Here is a 22,846-nt window from a genome sequence, read left to right as displayed (position 1 = left end):
ATTGTGGTGTTGGCTAAGAATATTGAATATACCATGGACTGCCAAAAGAATGAACAAATCCGTCTTGGAAGAAGTACAACCAGAATGCTTCTTAGAAGCAACGATGGCGAGAATAAGTCTCACATACATTGGGCATGTTATCAGGAGGGATCAGTCCCTGGAGAAGGACATCATGCTTGGAAAAATAGAGGGCCAGTGAAAAAAAGGAAGACCCTGAACAAGATGGACTGACACAGTGGCTGCAACAATGGGCTTAAGTATAACAATGATTGTGAGGATGGCAGAGGACCTGGCGGTGTTTCATTATGTTTTGCGTGGGGTTGCCATGAGTTGGTAGCAACTCAATGGCACCGAACAACAACAGCAACAACAGTCATATTTGGTGAAACACTTGAGTATTTTTGATACAGTGTGGAAATACTGCCAGATGTAATTAGAAATACATTTCCATTTACATCATTGAACTGTGGATACCACTGACATGTTATATTTTCCTATTTTTGTTCCTCAGACGGCTCATTGTTTTTCATTTATTAGTTAACTTAGCTTTCAAGTATATTTTAAAAGCCATAGAAAATATTTTAAATGAGCATGTCAAATTCCATATTCAAAGTAAAACCATGATCGGAATTAGGAGACATGCTGAATAGAGGCCTTTTGAACATGAATGTTCTTAAGACAGTTCAATACTCACCTCTTTATTATTAATACTGACCTTCATTTGTGATATTTTTCTCCCCTAGGCTGATTTATGACAAGACAGAATATCCATTCTTTATGATAGGATGTGAGGTACTAATTTACTGAATTTTTTTTTTCAGACCTTAGTACATATGGTGGCCAAAACTCTTTTATATATTTAGCAGCATAACTAGCTCCATGGCTATGAAAATTTATTAATCAATTGCCTCTTTCTCTAACGCCTTAACATACCATTGTGCTTTGAAAAATAATATTTTTCTCCCATGTCTAAATAGGATGGAGGAGACTCAATTCCAATTAATGGAAGCTATGAGCTACTAATTATTAAAGAAAGATAAAATTGTTTTCCTTCTAATAACATTTAGTAAGATTAACTGCTATACAAGTGAGGCCTAGTAGAAGTCCTACTGGGTCTACCTCAATAAAAAAATAAGATTACTTTTACTAATAATTAATGAATATTATTATTATGCAGAGTGATACAAGGGAAAGCTCAAGCATTTCAACTAAGATTTTATGCTTTGTGCATCTTTTTCTTTTTTTTTTGTAGGATTACATAAATAGGCTTTAGCTCAGTCTTAATAGAATACACATCATTTGCTAGTAACCAGTTAATAATAATAATGAACACGTTCAGTCCACAATCCCTGGAGATGAAATTTAAATAAGTACCACCGAGAATATATAAAGAACACATAATAAACTGAGTTAATTTTTTATAATTTCAATAAATTTGTAAAACTTATAGTAGGAATTAACTTGATTCCAATTTTGGTTAAATCTTTATGGAACAGTAAAAACACATTAACTCTTCCAAATTTCAGACGATTCTTTCAAATAAATTATAGTTAGGAGGTAACTCTCTAAGGTGAACTTATGGAAAATGTATTCTATTGTCTCATCTAAATTAATAAGTGCACAGTATATTCTATCTCATTTTAAATTGTTGAACTTTCACCAAATAGTTTAAACTAGGTTGGGAGGACTGAAAAAAGGTGATTGAGAATTTAGTCAAGGCAGAGAAATCAGTAAGCACAAAGATATGGGAAAGAAAAAGTGAGGCATTCAGAAACTTTCCAGTTATTTGAGATTGCTATAATGTAGTACTCAAAGACAGTGCTTTTAAGAAATCAACTCAGATCATGAAAGATCTTATATGCTGAAGAACTGGGATTTTATTAAAAGGCTATGGTGAGGCGCAAAGAAATTTAAGCAGAGAAGTAACAGAATGACATTTGCATTTTGTAGAAACATCACCACAGAGACCTTGCTAAGAATGGCTTAGCAGAGGGTTTAGGGTTGGTGAGAAGTGGAGTGCAAATTTGGGTAGGCAAACCATGTTTGCCTTCAATCATTTTCCCTCCATGAGTGAAATTTGAATTTGGAATAATGTGTTTGACTTGTTATATTCATGTTTCTTTTTTTTTTTATTATTGTACTTTAGATGAGGGTTTACGGAACAAACTAGTTTCTCATTAAACAGTTAGTACACATATTGTTTTATGACATTGGTTAACAATCCCACATGTCAACACTCTCCCTTCTTGACCTTGGGTTCCCTATTACCAGCTTTCCTGTCCCTTCCTGCCTTCTAGTCCTTTCCCCTGGGCTGGTGTGCCCTTTAATCGCCTTTTGTTTTATGGGCCTGTCCAAACTTTGGCTGAAGGGTGAACCTCAGGAGTGACCTCATTACTGAGCTGAAAGGTGTCCAGGGGCCATACTCTCAGGGTTTCTCCAGTCTCTGTCAGGCCAGCAAGCCTGGTCTTTCTTTTGTAGTTAGAATTTTGTTCTACATTTTTCTCCAGCTCTGTCTGGGACCCTCTATTGTGATCCCTGTCAGAGCAGTCAGTAGTGGTACCTGGGCACCTTCTAGTTGTACTGGACTCGGTCTGGTGGAGGCCGAGTCCTTTAACTTTAGTCCTTTCAACTAATCTTTCCCTTGTATCTTTAGTTTTCTTCATTCTTCCTTGCTCTGGAAGTTGACTTGTATTCATATGGCAAATTGGGATGGGTTAATTGCCCATTTGGTAGTTTACATTCTGGTTCCCAGCAGTCTTAAGCCAGATAGGGAGTTATAATCTGGATCTAGATTCATTCCAGCGTTTGAAATACACTCAAGAAATACGGAAGCAAGCAGGACTCAACTATCCTCTATGATTCAAAGAATACGGATGTAATCAATTTATTAATAATTGCTCAGTTTGAGTAGTTCCACATTCTTTTGGATAAGTTCCGAGAGATCCTATGTTAGAAGTAACAGCAACCACCTTTTCATCCTTTCTCTGAGCATGTGACCTGTCTGAGGGATGGTAAATAAAGCTTGGGAAACTTTTGGCAGTCTCACACAGCAATGCATGCATGCACATATTCATAGAGAAAAACATTTAGACTCCAAATCAGAGTTCAGAAAAAAAAAATGACATGAAATTTGGGGTGTGGAAAAAAAACAACAGTATTCACTCTGGAAAGAAATTATTGGAAAGCATATCGTCTCATCCCGATAATAAACAGCAAAATCAGAGGCCAAAAGTCCTGAGAGAAGGACATGTACTTTGCATATTATGCTCTTCATATTTTCAATTTCTTAAATGTTCCTCTTTTTTATCTTTCAATGTTGAGTAATTTTGACTACGGGAAGATGTAATTTTGACAACAAGCTGATGTCATTCTACTGTCAGGTATTTAAAAAAAAATTTTTATTTTTTTTGTATTTAGGATGTATTAATACAAAAGAGTTGAATTCTCTGAGAAAACAGCAAAGCACTTACTGATTCCTGGATGCATGACAATGAAGGTCAAGAAGTCAGGGTGTAAGATGCTTCTGTTTCCCCTTCCTCTTTGCCAAGGGGTTATGCCCTGTCACTAGCGTGACATCTACAGAAGGTTTGTTACTAGGGCTGGGAACATGCAGGAGCAATAACTTGCAGCAATAACATGAACAACTGAGGAAAATACTCAGTTGAATACCAAGTAAGTTAAATGTTCATTATCCTGTTCTTTTTTTTGTTTGTTTCACCCATTAAAAAGAATAATAATAATAATCTGTTCTTTGTCATCATGCAGGATGCTGGAAAACATGATCCTGAGTTCATAGGGCTTCCCAAGCCTAAATCCAGTGTCAGCTTAGGGTGTCTTTCTTCCTCCTTTTTAAAGCAGATAATATCTTCAGGTCTTCAAGGGATTGAATATAGTCATAGTTTATCTTTTCTAGTGGACTAAATGAAACTCTAATATCTTGAATGAATTTATGCATTCTTCCTCATGATCAATTTCATGCCATAGGCATCAGTAAAGAATCCAGTCAAAAACAGACATGGAGATGCCCAGAGAAAGATCGATAGCGATGAGTATGCAGTCTAAAAAAATGACAGCCAAAAGGTGAATCAGAATCAGGTTCTAAATAATGAATGGATTTTCCATGTGAATATTAACCTCTGAGAATGCAGTGAAAAATCAGTGCATAAGAATGTGCATCTATTTAGGTGGATCTTGTGAAAATTAAATATAAATTGGCAATTTTTATTTTATATGATAAATGTTTTAAACATTTCAAATTAAATTTGTATTAATCAGTGCAACGTTGTACAGCTGCCCCATGTACCTGATCTTCAAGTGGTTGAAGCAGTAGGAGCCGGTTGCCGTCTAATAGATTCCAACTCACGGGAACACTATTAGAGTACCGAGTAGAACTGCCCCATAGGGTTTTCAAGGAGCAGCTGGTGGATTTGAACTGCCACCCTTTTTTTGGTTAGGAGCCGAGTTCTTAACCACTGCACCACCAGGGCGTAGTATAGCACGGTGATTAAAACCACAGACTCAGGATCCAGAATTAAATGCTTTTGGGCTCTAATATTCAAAAGAAACCCTGGTGGTGTCCTGGTTAAGAGTTTGGCTGCTAAACAAAGGTCAGCAGTTCAAATCCACCAGGCACTCCTTTGAAACCCTATTGGACAGTTCTATTCTGTCCTATAGTGTCACTATAAGTTGGAATCCACTCAATGGCATTTTTTTTTTCAATATTTATAAACTGGGTGAGCTAGGAAACACTCTTAATAGCACATCTATGTGTACCAATTTCCCCATCCGTGAAATGGGGAAACAAACTGCACTTAACTTTTAGAGTAATTTTCAGGATTCATGTAGTCAATATTTGTGAAGTGCTTAGAAAATAGCTTGGTACATAGTAAATGGTATATAAAGCATTTAAGTCAACGAATCGAAAATGAATTAATAGAAAAGTATTAACGGTTAAAATCTGGCAATGTAATACGCTATATTAGACACGGCTCAAAGTCCTTCTTTCAGACACAAATGCCAAATGAAACACAACAGAGAACATTTTTCAAAAAATACATACTGACTGAATGAAAACACACACACGTGTGTGTATTACTGCATCTTTATAAAATTAAACAGTTATTCCTCCACCTCATGCTATAATTATACTGACACACCATATTACAGGGAAATTTCTGTCAAATGAAAAAAAAACTAGCATATTCTAAATATTAAACACATATAAGAGAAAAACCAAGGCATCAGAATGTTCTAACTTGTTACAACTTGTTTGAAAATTATGGATTCAAACCTGAATAGTCACAAGGATCACCTGAGGAGCTTTTAAAATATAGATTTTCAGACCCTGCCACAGATATACTGATCCATGATCTCAAGATCTCTACGAGTAAGACCCCAGAATTCTTCTTTGTAAAACAAAACAAAAACATAAAAAGAAATACAAATAAAGTAGAATCCTGTCCAGGTGTTGTAATTATAAACACCGTTAGGAATCTCTAGCTACGAGATCTCTAAAGGTTTCTTTCAGACGTTTACTTCTATGATTATGTATGTATATGACTAAGGGTGTGTCCTTCTATAATTAAGAGTGTGTGTCAATGTTTTTGTGTGTGTGTGCTAACCACCAAGTATGAATTTAGAGCCAAAACATTTAAAAAATGTTTAATAAATTCTAATTTCCTCACCTCATCTATATTACCCATTTCATCTTTAATAATCCAAGCAATGTCAAGTCCAAATAATTGTATATAGTTGCCCATGTACTCACTTTGTATCATATGAGCGATTTGACTCATAGGGGAACAATGGTCTCATGAAGATAAATGAAACAGATTTCCATTGCGGTCACAACTAAAAGCATAGCTTTTACCAAAATAGTATCTTGCTTTCAAAAATCCATATCAAGTGATAAGGCCAACGACTCATTACATCTGAATAAAGCAACTAAACTAAAGGAGGCTGAATTTTTTTTAAAGGGGAGGGATAGTGGGTTTGTCATCTTTGTTCAGAATGGTCCAGCTGACAAAACTCAAATATACTTGTGCGACATACAGAGAATAAAAAAAATAGAGGGGAAAAAATGCCCACTTCCGCATAATTTGCCAAATAATGGTTTCATGGTACTGTGCTATTTATTTTCAGGATTAAAAATACAGTTACATAGTCAATAAAAATAAGGTGTGCAATTATTAAAAGATGATTTGTTTAAGAAATACTAGGTACAATATCTCAGTAGGCAGAGCACATAAATCCTTTTGCTTATTGTATTGATTTGGTACCAATTGCTGGTAATAGGATTCAAGTAAATTATACGCAGATGGTTTATTGGCAGAAGTTCACTCTGAAGTGTTGAGAAACATTTCAAAAAGGCTGCAAAGTGTTCCATTCCCATAGTCAAATCAGCTATAATTGCCTATCTTTCATTAGCCAATAATAAAGAGATGCATTTTAGTTAGGGTCTAATTGGTTTTAGATCATCATGCCTTTCATCAAAAGTTGTAGAAGGATCCTGCAAAGGTACAGTTCTTTCTTCCCTCTGGGCTTCATTCACAGAGTGATATTTAATGATAACTGTACTTCTACTGGTTTCTATGGGAATAACACACTTCCACTAAAATAAGTAAATACACAGAAGGATTTAGATTCTTAGACATTTTCATCTGCTGCTCTAAAATATTTGTCAAGCAAAATAAATCAGCGTTTCTACTTACATGATATTTTATCAGTACTTCTTTCCATGGCTAAGTATTACTCCCTGTTAGGGTTCACAAAATTTTGTTTTTGTGAAGTTCAGTGATTTTCTTGCCACCTATCCTTCATTTAACTTCAGTTTTCTATTCAGAAAGTATATCTCCACATCACAAAAAAAAAAAATTTTTTTTTTTTTATGATGCTCCCTTTAAGGTTTCCTTTCCAAAAACACCTAGTTAATCTAATAAGAAAATCAAAGGAATAGATCCAACCCAGTTGTTTCCTGACAGATAATCAAGAGTGATGTAATTAGATTATCTAGAGTTTACATTGATTTTATATATATATGTACATATATATATACACACATATATATCATGACAAAGATAAAATTATATAGGAAATTTTTATTTTATCATAGTCCAATTCACTTATTTTGATAATTATAGATGAATACCTTCAAATGTAAGCTGCCCTTCAAATTCATTTTTACCTGCAACCTAGGTTTTAAAATGTTACAAATTTCCTCTTCTCAAGGGGCAGTAAGAAAAACACCATTCTAGCCTTCAAACAAATATCCTGCTGAGCTTATTTAACCTTGTTCAAGCTAAATAAATGTCTGGTAATATCAACTGGGCATGTTGGGATTTGGTATCAATAAGCTCTCAGAATCACTGCCTATAAGATCTCATTTTTGTTAATAAGCATATTTAATACTATAAAGGCCTAAAGAGTAACATTTTAGAAGATAATTAAGAACCACTTATGACTGTCACATGTCTTTTATAGCACAGCAATGTATCTGTACTAAGACAGATGGACTGTGGCTTGCTTACCCTACAAACATGCGGTAACAATGGAAATTTTACTAACAGGAGGAAGTAAACTTCCAATGCTTTGATACCTATTGTAAGTGCAGTGGTTATGAACTCGGCTGCTAACCAACAGGTCAGCAGTTCGAATCCACCAGCTACTCCTTGGAAATCATATGGGGCAGTTCTGCTTTGTCGTATAGGATCGCTATGAGTTGAAATCGACTGCATGGCAAAGGGTTTGGATTTGTTTGCTGGTTTTGGTAATCAGTAAATAAGCCACCCAGACAAAAGCTAGGGTATGTGCTACTTTCAAACTTCTCGTTATTTGAGCAGCAGATAGAAATTTAAAAAACCAGGTGCTGTCCAGTCAGTCCTGACTTATGGCAACTTCATGTGTGTCAGAGTAGAACTGTGCTCCACAGGGTTTTCGATGGTTGATTATTTGGAAATTGATCACCAGGCCTTTCTTCAGAGGCACTTCTGGGCAAAGTCGAATCTCCACCCTTTTGGTTAACAGCCTAGTGCGTTAACTGTTTTCACCACCCAGGGACTCCATGTAGAAATTAAAAGAGTTCATTAAATATTATTCTCCACCAGGGATTTGCATAAAATACTTTTCATACTGTTTGTACCCTGAATTAACCAGCAGCTTCAGTAAAACAAATGGTCAATCTACCCAAGATTTTAATAACCTTAAAACAGATTTTATAATTACATATTTTGCTGTGATATCAAGCACAAAGTTAATGATGTAGCAATAACTCTGTTAATTTTTTCCTACTGCAATAAAAATAGTAAACAGAACCTCCAATTATCTATCTATTTTTCATGATTTCTCAGAAGTTGATTAGTCAGTATGTGTTAATTATATAATTCCTTGCAATGGTATTGTTAGTTGCTCAAGCTTTTTTAAATTCAGGTGATTATTAAGTCTTCCTGATAAGTACCTTTTATGCTATACCCAAAGAGAGAAACTACGGGTGGAACACTGGAAATTATACCAGCTGAGCCTTAAGTGCTATACAAATGTAGCCTGTGAGTAGTCACAGCTCCCACCTGCTGTGCGAGCACAATGCTAGATATGAAAGCTGTTCTGGAATTCTAAAGATGAACAAACATGGAAAGGGTAGAGAGTAACAGCGAAAAAGAACTGAAGGAAACTCATTTGCTCTCTTCCAAAAACAGCTTAAATGCAATTATTTCAATGGCATTTATGGCTGTTAAAACATAGATATTGTAAGTAATAACTAACTTGGAAAATTTTCAATTAATTACATTTATGTTATTGAACACATTTTCCTTGTAAAAATGACTACTTTGGTGAAAACTCATATGCATATCAATTTAAAGCTCATATAACCTTCATTGACCTTTACTATAAATTAAAATGTCCTACAGAAATTACTTTACCCCACAATATCATTGAAAGCCATATTTCAAAATAAAACACATACATCTAAAAAAGCAAATATACTAAGACAAGGTCATAAACTGAAAGCTATCAGGAAGAAACTATGTTTCGGTAACATAAGCACTTATTAGCAAGTGTTTGAAAAGAGAGGTCTCATCTCTCCACAGAAAACCCCATAATATTTTTTCAAGAGGAATAAGGTGGCAGAAATATAGGAGCATTGAATAGTAATGAAATAGGGAGTATATTTTGTTGCTAAGAGTAGAAGTAGGTGTAAATTGAATCAATGTCGCCTCAAACCCTAGAAATAACTGAAAAGTATAAAATATAACTTACATTTACATGAAAAGACACATTGATTTGAACAAGATGGAAACCCTAACTCTGAATGGACAGGTAATGAATAGTGCAAAAGATAATAGGTATGAGTTGCTCACGGTGCCAGAGTCAACATCAGGATGAATGTTTGAATTGATTCTATAGAATTCTATAGAATCCATCAAGCAAATCAACATATATTAAGAGTTATATGGAACATGGTATCAGAGATACCTATCCCTAGGTAGAATCAGTGAGTGTGAGACCCTGGGAAAGAGGCACACATGGCTATATGGTTGACGGAATCGAGGAGTGTGGGGAAGACTCTAAGCCAAGAGGATAGCTATTGGTATACTAGATTAGCAATATGAGCTAAATTGCAAAATGTGGATAATTAAAGAGAAAAAGTAGTGAACAAAGAAATTCTTTCTTCAAGTTGCGATATATATTCTGTGGCTGTTGCTGTTTTGTCATCGTTTTAAAGACAGCATCCATGCCGTCTGTCCAATTCTTGTGATGACAACACGTTAATTTTCTTTTGAAAATTGACTTCTCCTTCACTCAGTTCCTCTGGGTCTTTGAGAGGAGTTTACACCTCACAAAGGTGTTGCTGCCTGTGGCTGCTGCCCTCTTGAGATCACAAGGTGAAATACTTTCTGGGAAGGAAGACAATACATTCAGAAAATCATGGCTGAGATCAGAGACAGAGCCCAGTTCTGGGAGTTTGTCTGACACTCTTCATCAGTAGTCAGTACATCTCTTGACTTTCCACTTAGAAGAGCTTATGGATTCCTTTTTTAGATGAGGTTGTTGAAGAGAAATCTCTGCCACTTGCAACTGAAAATCTTAAACACAGAGTGTAAAAGTGAGAGATGAAATATAAGGAAGAAAAGTCAAGGGGCATAAAGGACTGATATGGAAACAAGGAATTTTCTGGGGGAATCTAGTAGAATCTCCTGGAAAAAAAAAGAAAGTCAAAAAGTGGAAGAGAGCAAATTAAATCAAAGAGTACAAAGAAGCAATGAAATATCAGGGTCGGCTAAGTGCTAAGCAGGATTGATGAGTGTAGATGCAATATTTAGATGTATCATAATAATATTTAAAACCAGCAAAGATTTTTAAAAAATCATCACAAGGAATAGAGAAAGATATGTTCGATGATCTGAAATCAAATTATCCGATATGCAGATTCTTAGTTATAAGTTAAAAAATAGCAAAGAGATAAACTTATTTGTTGATACAGCAGGAGTGCAAACCCTACCATTTATGATTCATATTTGAGAGAATTATTAGACAATACAAGGGTAAGTCAAAAAGGATTGCTACAAAATGATAGAGACCTTTATTAGACAAAAATATCAAAATGTGAAGCTACTGTTTCTCAACATAGCCTCTACCTAGGTCCATACCCTTCTGAAGGCGGTGTTTCCATCTCTCCAACCCTTCCCCAAAGAATTCTGTGCTCTTTGATTAACATGGCAGTTTGGGCATACTTGAGGTAGTCAAATTTTGTACTTTTTAAATGTTCTTAGAGTTTTCGGAACAAAAAGAAGTCTGAAGGGGCAAGATCAGGACTGTAGTGTGGCTTGGGTAAGGTTTCCCGATGAAATTCTTATAGGACAGCCCTTGCTACCCTTGGAGAAAGAGCAAGTGCATTGTCATGATGGAAAAAAGAAAAACTTCCTTGGGCAACTTTCCTGGCTTTTTTTGCTCACCAATGCAGTTTTCAATTTCTTTAAACTTCTTCATAAGGCCCTGTGATCATCCTCTGTCTTTTGAGAAAATCTATCAAGATTGCCCCTTTGGAATCCCAAAAAAGAGTCCCCCTAATCTTCTACTAGTCTTCCCTCTCTTGGTCCATCTTTGAGGTCTTCGACCTTCCTTAAAACACTTGATCCATCTAAAAACTGCTGTTTTATGTGGGGCAGCATTCCTATAAACTTGTTGGAAAACTTCAATGATTTGAGAAGATGTCCACTTGAGTTTTGTTAAAAATCTGAGGGTAGCCTTGACCTCAAAATCATTTTTTTCCATGGCACAAAAAGTATCCTTTTTCTGAAGGCACCAAAACAAGACTAAGACGAATGTCTTACTGAGAGAACTTACCTGCAGCCATCCACTGACTGCAGAGACATATTTAAACATGTTTGTTTGGAATCGGCCTGTGCATTTCTGAGCTGGAACCCTAGTAGCAATACTTTTTGACTCACTGAAAAATGGCTTGAGGATGGTGTCTGACTTCCTCCAACCCCTCAAGGGGGAAGGAGACCCAAGATCAACAGCCCAAGGCTGATTCCTATGAGGTGGAGGTCAGATACGCCTCCTCTCTCTGCCGTCTTTACCAATTTGGATACCAACCATCCCTCCCACAGCACTTTCTACTGGGTTCGATAATTCACTGCAGTGGCCACACACAACTCACAGACCACACTCACAACTAAGAAGTTATTAGGGAAGTAATAGTTACAATTCAGGCTCAGGGACACTCAGGATACAGTTCTTCCAACAAGAGAGCCTCTTTCCAGCCATGCTCACAGACGCCCCTCTCCCTGGTCCTAGGCCTCTCCCCCAAGGCACTCAATTTTCTCTCTATGTGGGCTGGGAAGCCCGTTGTGCCATCTTCTGCTGCCGAGTCTGCTGCAAGTCTCTCCTGTTGGTCTTTTCTTCCTTGGTTGTGGTGGGCTTTTTCTCTCTCCTCTGGAATTGGCTCACTTTTAAGGCAAAACTGACAAATTCCCTGGGTAGGCCACAAATACCCTATCACACAGTCCCACCCAGTCACCTGGGTGGAAGTTACAAGACTGTGGCTAGAAAGGCAACACAAAAAAGTAATTAATCGCACTGTACTTACTCTTTTATATTGAAGCAAATATTATTAGTATTAATTCAAGGGGGAGTTATGCAATACTAGAAGCAGTGATGACCAAAGGTTAAAAAAAAACAAAACAAAACTGAAGTCCAAATATAAGTGTTGAGGACTAAATAATATCAATACAGAAAGTGGGAATATTTGTAGAGGCTGATATATTTCTTATCATTGCTGAAATAAGGGCAAAAAATTAGATACTAATTAAACCAAAAAAACAAAAACCCATTGCCGTTGAGTCGATTCCGACTCATAGCGACTCTACAGGACAGAGTAGAACTGCCCCAAAAAGTTTCCAATGAGCGCCTGGTGGATTTGAACTGCCGACTTTTTGGTTCGCAGTCATCTCTTAACCACTATGCCACCAGGGTTTCCAGATACTGATTATTTGTAGATAAATCATCATCAATTTCTCTCCCTCAGTTAGATGATCCTTACCAGTGTAAAACAGTCTACACATCTATCTCTAAAATGAAAAAAAAAATTATTCCTTGACCCCCACATTCCTATCCAACTACTGTTATGTTTATTTTTCAGCTTTTATCCTCAGGAAAACATTGAGAGTTGTTTGTTCTCTCTGCCTCTGTTTCTCAAACTTAAGTTCTCAGTATACTGCTGCTAGGCTTCTGAACTAATAACGCAATAAACTTGCATTTTCTTTGTTTTGTCTTATTTGTTTTTTTTAGGTTTTACAAGAATCTCTGATATGGTAGATGTGTTGTTGTTGTTGTTGTTGGGTGCTGTTGGGTCAATTCTCACTCATAGTAATCCAATATGACAGAGTAGAATTGTCCCATAGGCTTTCATAGGCTGTAACCTTTATGGGAGCAGGTCCCAGGTCTTTCTCCCATGGCACTGCTGGGTGGGTTCAAATTGCCAGTCTTTTGGTTACCAGCCAAGCACTTAACTCTTGTGCCACCAGGGCTTCTACGATATACATAGTCATCATTTTATTTTTTCAGGACCATTAAACATATTTGACTATATTCTTCTCATTTTGGAACTGTCATTTGTTACCTCATGTAGTAGCAGTCTTAGTTCTTCACCTAACTCAGTGTAACCATCTCAGTTTCTCTTTTGGCAACTTCTTTTCTGCCCAGTGTCTAAATGTTGGAATGCCAAGGGTTCATTCCTGAATCTTTTTCTCTTATTTATTTACGTTCTGCTACTAAGCGACTTATGCAGTTCAATGCCATAAAGTATCATCTCCTTATTGATGAATCAACATTTTTTCTACAGTCTTAAGCAGTCCTTAGAGCTCCAGACCTATCTATACAGTTACCATTTCAGTATTCCCACTTGACTCTCAGTCATCATAAACTTAGTATCCAAAACTGAACACTTGATTTCCATGAGCACGTGGTACTAGTCACTGCTATCCTTCATTTTGACTGATGGCACCACATCTACTCAATTACCCAGATCCAAACTGAGAGGCCATCCTTCTTCCCCTTCTTGCCCTTCCTTCCTTCATCTAATCCTTAAGCAAGTCCTATTTCCCTTCCTTAGAAACTGTGCAGAACTGTCCACATTTTTCCATCATGACTAACATCCTAGTTGAAAACATTATTAACCCTTAGCTGGACTACTGAAGAAGCCTCCTAACAAATCTCCTCATTTTCACTGCTTGTCCTTTGTGCCTATAATCCATTCTCCTCAGAGACGCTCATGTGAACTGTAAAATTGGAAAACAGGCCATCATCATTTCCCTTCTTAAAATCCTCCACTGCATTCCAATACTACTTAGAATAAAATTTAAAATACTTATCATGGATTTTCTGTATTCTATCTGAGCTTTCTGTACTCTATCTCTACATAGAACAAGAGGCAGTTGTTTGCACAGAACAAATGGTTTCAAATCAGTAAGGTGTGCATCAGGGTTGTATCCTTTCTCCATACTTATTCAATCTGTAGAAAATCTTCTGCTACTATTCAGATGGATCCTGGCTGAAAGCAGACAATACCAGAAGGGTGGTTACCTATGTTTTATTGACTATGCAAAGGCATTCGACTGTGTGGATCATAACAAATTACGGATAACGTTGAGAAGAATGGGAATTCCAGAACACTTAATTATGCTTATGAGGAACCTTTACATAGGTCAAGAGGCAGTTGTTCGGACAGAACAAGGGGATACTGATTAGTTTAAAGTTAGGAAAGGTGTGCATCAGGGTTGTATTCTTTTTGCATACCTATTCAATCTGTATGCTGAGCAAATAATACAAGAAGCTGGACTATATGAAGAAGAACAGGGCATCAAGATTGGAGGAAGACTCATTAACAACCTGCGTTATGCAGATGACATAACCTAGCTTGCTGAAAGTGAAGAGGACTTGAAGCACTTACTAATGAAGATCAAAGACCATACCCTTCAGTATGGATTGCACCTCAACATAAAGAAAACAAAAAACCTCACAACTGGACCAATGAGCAACATCATGATAAACAGAGAAAAGACTGAAGTTGTCAAGGATTTCATTTTACTTGGATCCACAATCCACAGCTATGGAAGCAGCAGTCAAGAAATCAAGAGACGCATTGCATTGGGTAAATCTGCTGCAAAGGACCTCTTTAAAGTGTTGAAGAGCAAAGATGTCACCTTGAAGACTAAGGTGCACCTGACCCAAGCCATGGTATTTTCAATTGCATCATATGCATGTGAAAGCTGGACAAGGAATAAGGAAGACCGAAGAAGAATTGATGCCTTTGAATTGTTGTGTTGGGAAGAATATTGAATATACCATGGACTTCCAAAAGAACGAACAAATCTGTCTTAAAAGAAGTACAACCAGAATGCCCCTTAGAAACAAGGACGGTGAGACTGCATCTTACATATTTGGACATGCTGTCAGGAGGGATCAGTCCCTGGAGAAGGACATCAGGCTTCGCAAAGTACAGGGTCAGCGGAAAAGAGGTAGATCCTCAACGAGGTAGACTGCCACAGTGGCTGCAACAATGAGCTCAAGCATAACAACGATTGTAAGGATGGCTCAGGACCAGGCAGTGTTTCGTTCTGTTGTGCACAGGGTCGCTACGAGTCGGAACCAACTCGATGGCACCTAAAAACAACATTCAATCTGTATGCTGAGCAAATAATCAGAGAAGGACTATGAAGAAGAACTTGGCAGCAGGGTTGGAGGAGGATTCATTAATAACCTGTGTTATGCAGATGACACAACCTTGCTTCCTGAAAGTGAAGAAGACTCGAAGCACATACTATCAAAGATCAAAGACTACACCTCTTAGTTTGGATTATATCTCAACATAAAGAAAACAAAAATCCTCACAACTGGACCAGTAATCAACATCATTATAAACAGAGAAAAGATTGAAGTTGTCAAGGATTTCATTTTACTTGGATCAAAAATCGACACTCATGGAAATGGCCGTCAAAAATCAAATGATACGTTGTTCTGGACAAATCTGTTGCATAAGACCTCTTTAAAGCATTTAAAAAGCGAAGATATCATTAAGGTGCACCGGACCCAAGCCATGGTATTTTCAATCACCTCATATGCATGTGAAAGCTGGACGATGAATAAGGAAGACCAGACAAGAATTGATGCCTTTGAATTACGGTGTTGGCAAAGAATATTGAATATACCATGGACTGCCTACAGAATGAACAAATCTGTCTTGGAAGAGCACAGCCAGAATGTTTCTTAGAGGCAAGGATGGTAAGACTTCATCTCACATACTTCAGACACATTAATAGGAGGAACCAGTCACTGGAGAAGGACATCATGCTTGGTAAAATAGAGGGTCACTGTAAAAGAGGAAGACCTTCAATGAGATGGGTTGACACAGTGGTTGCAACAATGGTCTCGAACATAGCAATGATTGTGAAGATGGCACAGGATCTGGCAGTGTTTCTTCTAATGTACACAGGAGGGCTCTGAGTCAGAACTGACTTGATGGCACCTAACAAGAACAACATCTGATCTTTGACTCATATTACACCATTCTCCTGCCTACGAAATATGTATCGATGAAATTGACTCACTACATTCTGTCAAATGTGCTAAGCTCATCATGGGCTCCAGGACTTATCACAATGCCAGTAAAAGTGCTCTCAAGACCAGCAATATCAGCAACATTTGGGAACTTGTTAGAAATTCAATATCATGGGGCCCACTCCAGACCTACCAAATCAGAAACTCTGGGTTTGGGTAACTGCTGATCTGTGTTTTAATATCCCTCCAGGTGAATACGATACAGGCTAAAGTTTGAGAACCATTTAGTAGATTCTTGCATTAATGATTTCTCGATATTTATTCCTCATTTTAAATGCACTTCTACTAAGAAGGCCTCTCATCATCTGTTTGAAAGTAGACCATCATATGAATTTCAACCAAACTGTTGTTATTGTTTTTGTTAGGTGCTGGCAGGTTAGTTATGACTCATAGCAACCCCCTGCACAACAGAACAAAATAGTATCTGGTCCTGCACCATTCTCAAAATTGTTGCTATTTTTGAGCCCATTGTTGCAGCCATGTGTCAAATCCATCTGGTTAAGGGCCTTCCTCTTTTTCTCTGACCTTTTACTTCACAAAGCAGGATGTCTTTCTCCAGGGACTGGTCTCTCCTCTTAACATACCTGCAGCACATGAGATGAAGTCTCACCATCCTAACTTCTAAGGAGCATTCTGGCTGCACTTCTTCCAAGATAGATGTTATTAGCTCTTCTGGCAGTCAATGGTAAATTCAACATTCTTCACCAACACCATAATTCAGAGGCATCAATTCTTCTCTGGTCTTCGTTATTGATTGTCCAGCTTTCCCAAGCATATGCAGCCATTGAAATACTATGGCTTGGGTCAGGGGCACCTTAGTCCTCAAAGTGATATCTTTGCTTTTAACACTTTAAAGTGTTCTTCCAAACTAGTATATTTAAGTTGTTAAATCAACCTATTTGTCTATCTTTACACCAGTACCACACGGTCTTGGTTACAGTACCTTTGTAATACAAATTGAAATTAGGTAGTAGGCTTTATTCTTTGTTCTTTTTGAAAATTGTTACGGGTATTCTAAGACCTTTGCATTTTTATGAATTTTAAAACTACTTTGTCAACTTCTACAAAAAAAAAAGCTTGCTGAAGTTTTGATCAGAATTGCATTGCATCTATAAACCAATTTGGAGAGAACCATTTTAACAACAGTAAGTCTTCTGATACATGAATTTCATATACTTCATCTATGTACACTTAAATCTACATAGCTCTTGATTAATTTTCCTAACCGAAGGTTCTGGTTTTCTGTTTATAAGCCTTGCACAAATTTTGCCAGATTTACCCCTTATTTGATGATTTTTGATGTTCTTGTCAAAGGTATTTTTTAATTCTAAATTCTGATTGAAATTCTTTGCCTGTATATAGAAATATAATTGCTGTTTGTATATTGATTTTGTATCCTGCAATATTTATAAAACTTTTTTTATATACCATCTGATTTTCTAAATAAGCAATGATGTCATCTGTAACTAAAGACAGTTTTATCTTTTCAATTCCCATTTACTTATTCTATTTTTCTTGCCTTTATTTTGCCCTGCCTACTACTTGCGGTATAATGAGGAACGAAAGCAGCGAGAATTTCCTTGTCTTATTCCTGACTTTAGGAGGAAATCATGAATCTTTCACCATTTAGTATGAGGTTAGTGCATACTTTTTTTTTTTATGTTATTGATTTCAAATTTAATTCCACTGTGGAAAAATAGAATACTTTGTACGACATATGGCCAAGAATATGGTCTATCTTTGCAAATGTGCCATATGCACTTGCAAAGAATTTATCTGCTGCTTTTTCAGTAGCAAGTTTAATAATATCAATTAGGTCAAGGTAGTTGATAGTATTTTTCAAATCTATATGCTTACACTGATCTTCTGTTCACTCGTCTATCAGTTATACCGAGAGAGATACTGAAAATTTCTACTAAAATCAGAGATCTGTTCTTTGTTCTATTAGTTATATCAGTTTTTGCTTCATGCATTTTAGAGCAGTTATTAGGAGAATAATTGGTTAGAACATTTTGTTTCTATAAATTTGATGTGTCTGTTATTCATAAATGACTCTCTTTATCTCTGGCAATATTTTTTGCTTTCAAATCTCCTTTGTCTGATATTGATACAGCCACTCTAGCTTTGTTTTTGATTAGTGTTAGTGTGGTAAGTGTTTTGTTTTTTTCAGTCTTTTACTTTTAATCCATTTGAGTCTTGTATCTGAACTGTGTTTCTTACAGGCAGTGTGTAGTTAGGTCCTTTTATCTCCTCTGACAAATTCTACATTTAATTGGGGAATTTAGATCAGGCGTATTTAATGTTGCTATTATTGATATGTATACTTTCAAAATCACAACGTGGTTTTTGTTTTCATTTGTCCCATCTGTACTTTGTCTATTTTCCTCATTTTCTGCCTTCTGAACTAACTGAAGAGTAATTATACTTCAATTCTATCTCCTTTGTTAGCTTATTAGCTATAATTCTTTGTTTATCTTTACACCAATTTTAGTGGATGCTTTAGTTTTTTAATAGTATTCTTAAATTTATCACAATTTTCTTTAAAGTGATATTATGCAACTTTACCTAATAGTATAAGACTGTTATGGTTTGAATTGTGTCCCCCCAAAATGTGTGTCAACCTGACTAGGCCATGATTCCCAGTATTGTGTGACTGTCCTCCATTTTGCCACCTGTGTGATTTTCCTATGTGTTGTAAATCCTACCTCTATGATGCTAATGAGCAGGATTAAAGGAATTTATGTTAATGAGGAAGGACTACAAGATTAGATAGTGTTTTAAGTCAATATCTTTCGAGATATAAAATAGAGAAGCCAGCGGAGAGACAGAGGGACCTCATACCACCAAGAAAGTAGTGGAAGGAGAAATGCAAGTCCCTTAGACCCTGGGTTCCTGCACTGAGAAGCTCCTAGTCCAGGTGAAGACTGACAATAAGGACCTTCTTTCAGAGCCAGAAAAGAGAGAGAAAGCCCACCCCTGGAGCTGACTTCCTGAATTTGGACTTGTAGCCTACTAGACTGTGAGAGAATCAACTTCTGTTTGTTGAAGCCACCCACTTGTCTATTTCGTTACAGCAGCACTAGATAACTAAGAAAAAGATCTTATATAGTATACATTCATTTCTCTCCTCCTGACCTTCGTGTTACTGCTATCATATATTTTAATTTTATAATTTTTAATAATACCCAACTGTTGTTGTTGTAATGTTGTTAGGTGCCAGCAAGTTGGTTCAGACTTGTAGGCACCCTATGTACAACAGAATGAAGCACTCCCCAGTTCTGCACCATCCTCATAATTGTTGTTCTGCTCAAGCTCATTGTTTCAGGCATCATGTAAATCCATCTCATTGAGGGTCTTCCTCTTTTTCTCCGACCTTCTACTTTACCAAGCATGATTTTCTTCTCCAAGGACTGGTCTCTCCTGATAACATGCCCAAAGTACGTGAGACAAAGTCTTGCCATCCTTGCTTCTAAGGAGCATTCTAGCTGTACTTCTTCTAAGACAAATTTGTTTATTCTTCTGTCAGTCCATGGTATATTCCATATTCTTAACCAATGCCATAATTCAAAGGCATCAATTCTTCTTTGGGCTTCTTTATTTATTGTCCAGCTTTTGCATGCATATGAGATGATTGAAAACTCCATGGCTTGACTTCATTCCTTAAAGTGACATCTTTGCTTTTTAACACTTTAAAAAGGTCTTTTGCTGCAGTTTTGTCTAATGCAGTCCATTGTTTGATTTCTTGATTACTGCTTCCATGGGTGTTGGTTGCAATCCAAGTAAAATGATATCCTTGACATCAATCTTTTCTTTATTTATATGATGTTGCTTATTGGTCCTGTTGTGAGGGTTTTTGTTTTCTTTATATTGAGGTGTAATCTATATTTATATTGAAGGCTGTAGTTTTTGATTTTCAACAGTAAGTGCTTCAAGTCCTCTTCACTTTCTGCTAGCAAGGTATGTAATCTCCATATCCCTGATTGTTAGTGAGTCTCTTCCAATCCTGGTGCCCTGGTCTTCTTCATATAGTTCAGCTTTTCTGATTATTTGCTCAGCATACAAATTAAATAAGCATGGTGAAAGGATACAACCCTGACCCACACCTTTCCTGACTGTAAACCACCCAGTATCCCCTTGTTCTGTTCCAACGACTGCCCCTTGGTCTATGTACAGGTTCTTCATGAGCAGAATTATGTGTTCTGAAATTCCCATTCTTTTCAATGTTATCCATAATTTGTTATGATACACATAGTCAAATGCCTTTGCATAGTCAATAAAACATAGGGAAACATTTTTCTGGTGTCCTCTACTTTAAGCTAAGATCCATCTCAAATCAGCAATGATATCCTTCGTCCAAGTCCTCTCCTGAATCCTGCTTGAGTTTTTGGAAGTTTCCTGTGTATGTACTGCTGAAATCGTTTTGAATGATATTCTGCAAAATTTTACTTGTGTGCTATATTAATGATATCGTTCGATAATTTTCACACTTTGTTGGATCACTTTTCCTGAATGGGCACAAATATGGATCTCTTTCAGTCGATTGGCCAGGCAGCTGTCTTCCAAATTTCTTTTTTTTAACCAAAGTCACCACTTACCTGTTGTCTATTTAGTGTTTTTCCATCCCCACTTATCCCCTCCCTCATAACCATCAAAGATTGTTTCTTTTTGTGTGTAAACTTTTTCATGAATTTTTATACTAGTAGTCTCATACAATATTTGTTCTTTTGTGATTGACTTATTTCACTGAGCATAATATCCTCCAGATTCATCCATGTTGTGAGATGCTTCACAGGTTCATCCTTGTACTTTATTATTGCATAGTACTGCACTGTGTGTATGTACCACAGTTTGTTTATCCATTCATCTTTTGATGGGCATCTAGGTTGTTTCCATCTTTTTGCTATTGTGAACAATGCTGCAATGAACACCGGTGTGCACATGTCTATTCATGTGATGGCTCTTGCTTCTCTAGGATATTCCTAGGAGTAGGACTTTAGGATCATATGGCATTTCTATTTCTAGCTTTCTAAGGAAATGCCATATCATTTTCCAAAATGGTTGTAGCATTTTGCATTCCCACTAGCAGTGCATGAGAGTTCCAAGCTCCCTGCAGCCTCTCCAACATTTGTTATTTTCTGTTTTTTGATTCGTGCCAGTAATGCTGGGGTGAGATGGTATCTCATTGTGGTTTCCATTTGCATTTCTCTAAGGGCTGGTGATAGTGAGCATTTCCTCATGTGTCTGTTAGCCACTTTAACGTGTTCTTTGATGAAAGGTCTGTTCATTACCTTTGCCCATTTTTTAATTGGATTATTTGTCTTTTTGTTGTAGAGGCGTTGGATTTTCCTGTAGATTTTAAAGATTAGACCTTTGTTAGATTTGTGACAGCCAATTTTTTTTCCCCAATCCGTAGGTCTTCTTTTTACTCTTTTGGTGAAGTCTCTGGATGAACACAAGTGTTTATCTTCCAAATTTCTTGGCATAAACACTGAACTCTTCCAGAGCTGCATCCGTTTGATGAAACATCTCAATTGGTATTCCATCAATTCCTGGAGGTTTTTTGGATGTCTTCATTCAGTACCATCAATTCTTGAGCATATCCAGTGCCATCGAGTTGATTCCGACTCACAGAGACCCTATAGGACAGAATAGAACTGCCCCATAGAGTTTCCAAGGAGCGCCTGGTGGATTCGAACTGCCAACCCTTTGGTTAGCAGCCATAGCACTTAACCACTACACCACCAGGGTTTCCGTTCTTGAGCATATGCTATCTAAATGACTGATTGTAAACCAATTCTTTTTGGTACTTTCACCCAGTGTATTCCTTACATCTTTTGATGCTTCCTATGTCATTCAGTATTTTCCTGATAAAATTCTCCAATATTGCAAATCTAGGTTTGAATTTTTTCTTAGGTTCTTTCAGCTTGAGAAATGTCAAGCTTGTTCTTCCGTTTTGGTTTTTTATCTTCAGGTCTTTGCACATTTCCTTATAATGCTTTTCTTTGTCTTCTCAAACCACCCTTTGAAATCTTCTGTTCAGCTTTTTTACTTCATCTTTTCTTCCTTTTGCTTACTTCTTTCTTCAACATTCCTTTTGCTTTCTTCAACATTCCTTTTGCTTTCTTCTTTCTTCAGCATTAAAGAGCAAGTTTCAGAGTCTCTTTTAACACTCATTTTGGTATTTTCTTTCTTTCTTGTCTTTTTAATGACCTCTTGCTTTCTTCATGTATGATGTCCTTGATATCATTCCACAGCTCATCTGCTCTTAGGTCATTAGTGTTCAATGCTTCAAATCTATTCTTGAGATTGTCTCTAAATTCAGGTGGGATATATTCAAGGTCATACTTTGGCTTTCGTAGAACTGTTTTAATTTCCCTCAGCTTCAACTTGAACTTGCGTGTGAGCAATTAATGGTCTGTTCCACAGTCGGCCCTGGCCTTGTTCTGACGGGTGATACTGAGCTTTTCCATCATTCTACAGATATAGTTGATTTGATTCCGGCGTATTCCATCCAAGAAGATCCGTGTGTAAAGTCACCATTTATCTTTTTGAAGAAAGGTATTTGCAATGAATAAGTCATTGGTCTTCCAAAATTCTATCATGTGATCTCTGGCATTGTTTCTATCACCAAGGTCATATTTTCTAAGTACTTGCCCTTGTTCTTTGTTTCCAACTTTCACATTCCAATAACCAGTAATTATCAATACAACTTGATTGCATGTATGATCAATTT

This window comes from Elephas maximus, chromosome 8 (genome assembly GCF_024166365.1).
Source record: "Elephas maximus indicus isolate mEleMax1 chromosome 8, mEleMax1 primary haplotype, whole genome shotgun sequence".
In the NCBI taxonomy this organism is placed as follows: domain Eukaryota; kingdom Metazoa; phylum Chordata; class Mammalia; order Proboscidea; family Elephantidae; genus Elephas; species Elephas maximus.
Note: the sequence above shows the minus strand (reverse complement) of the source record.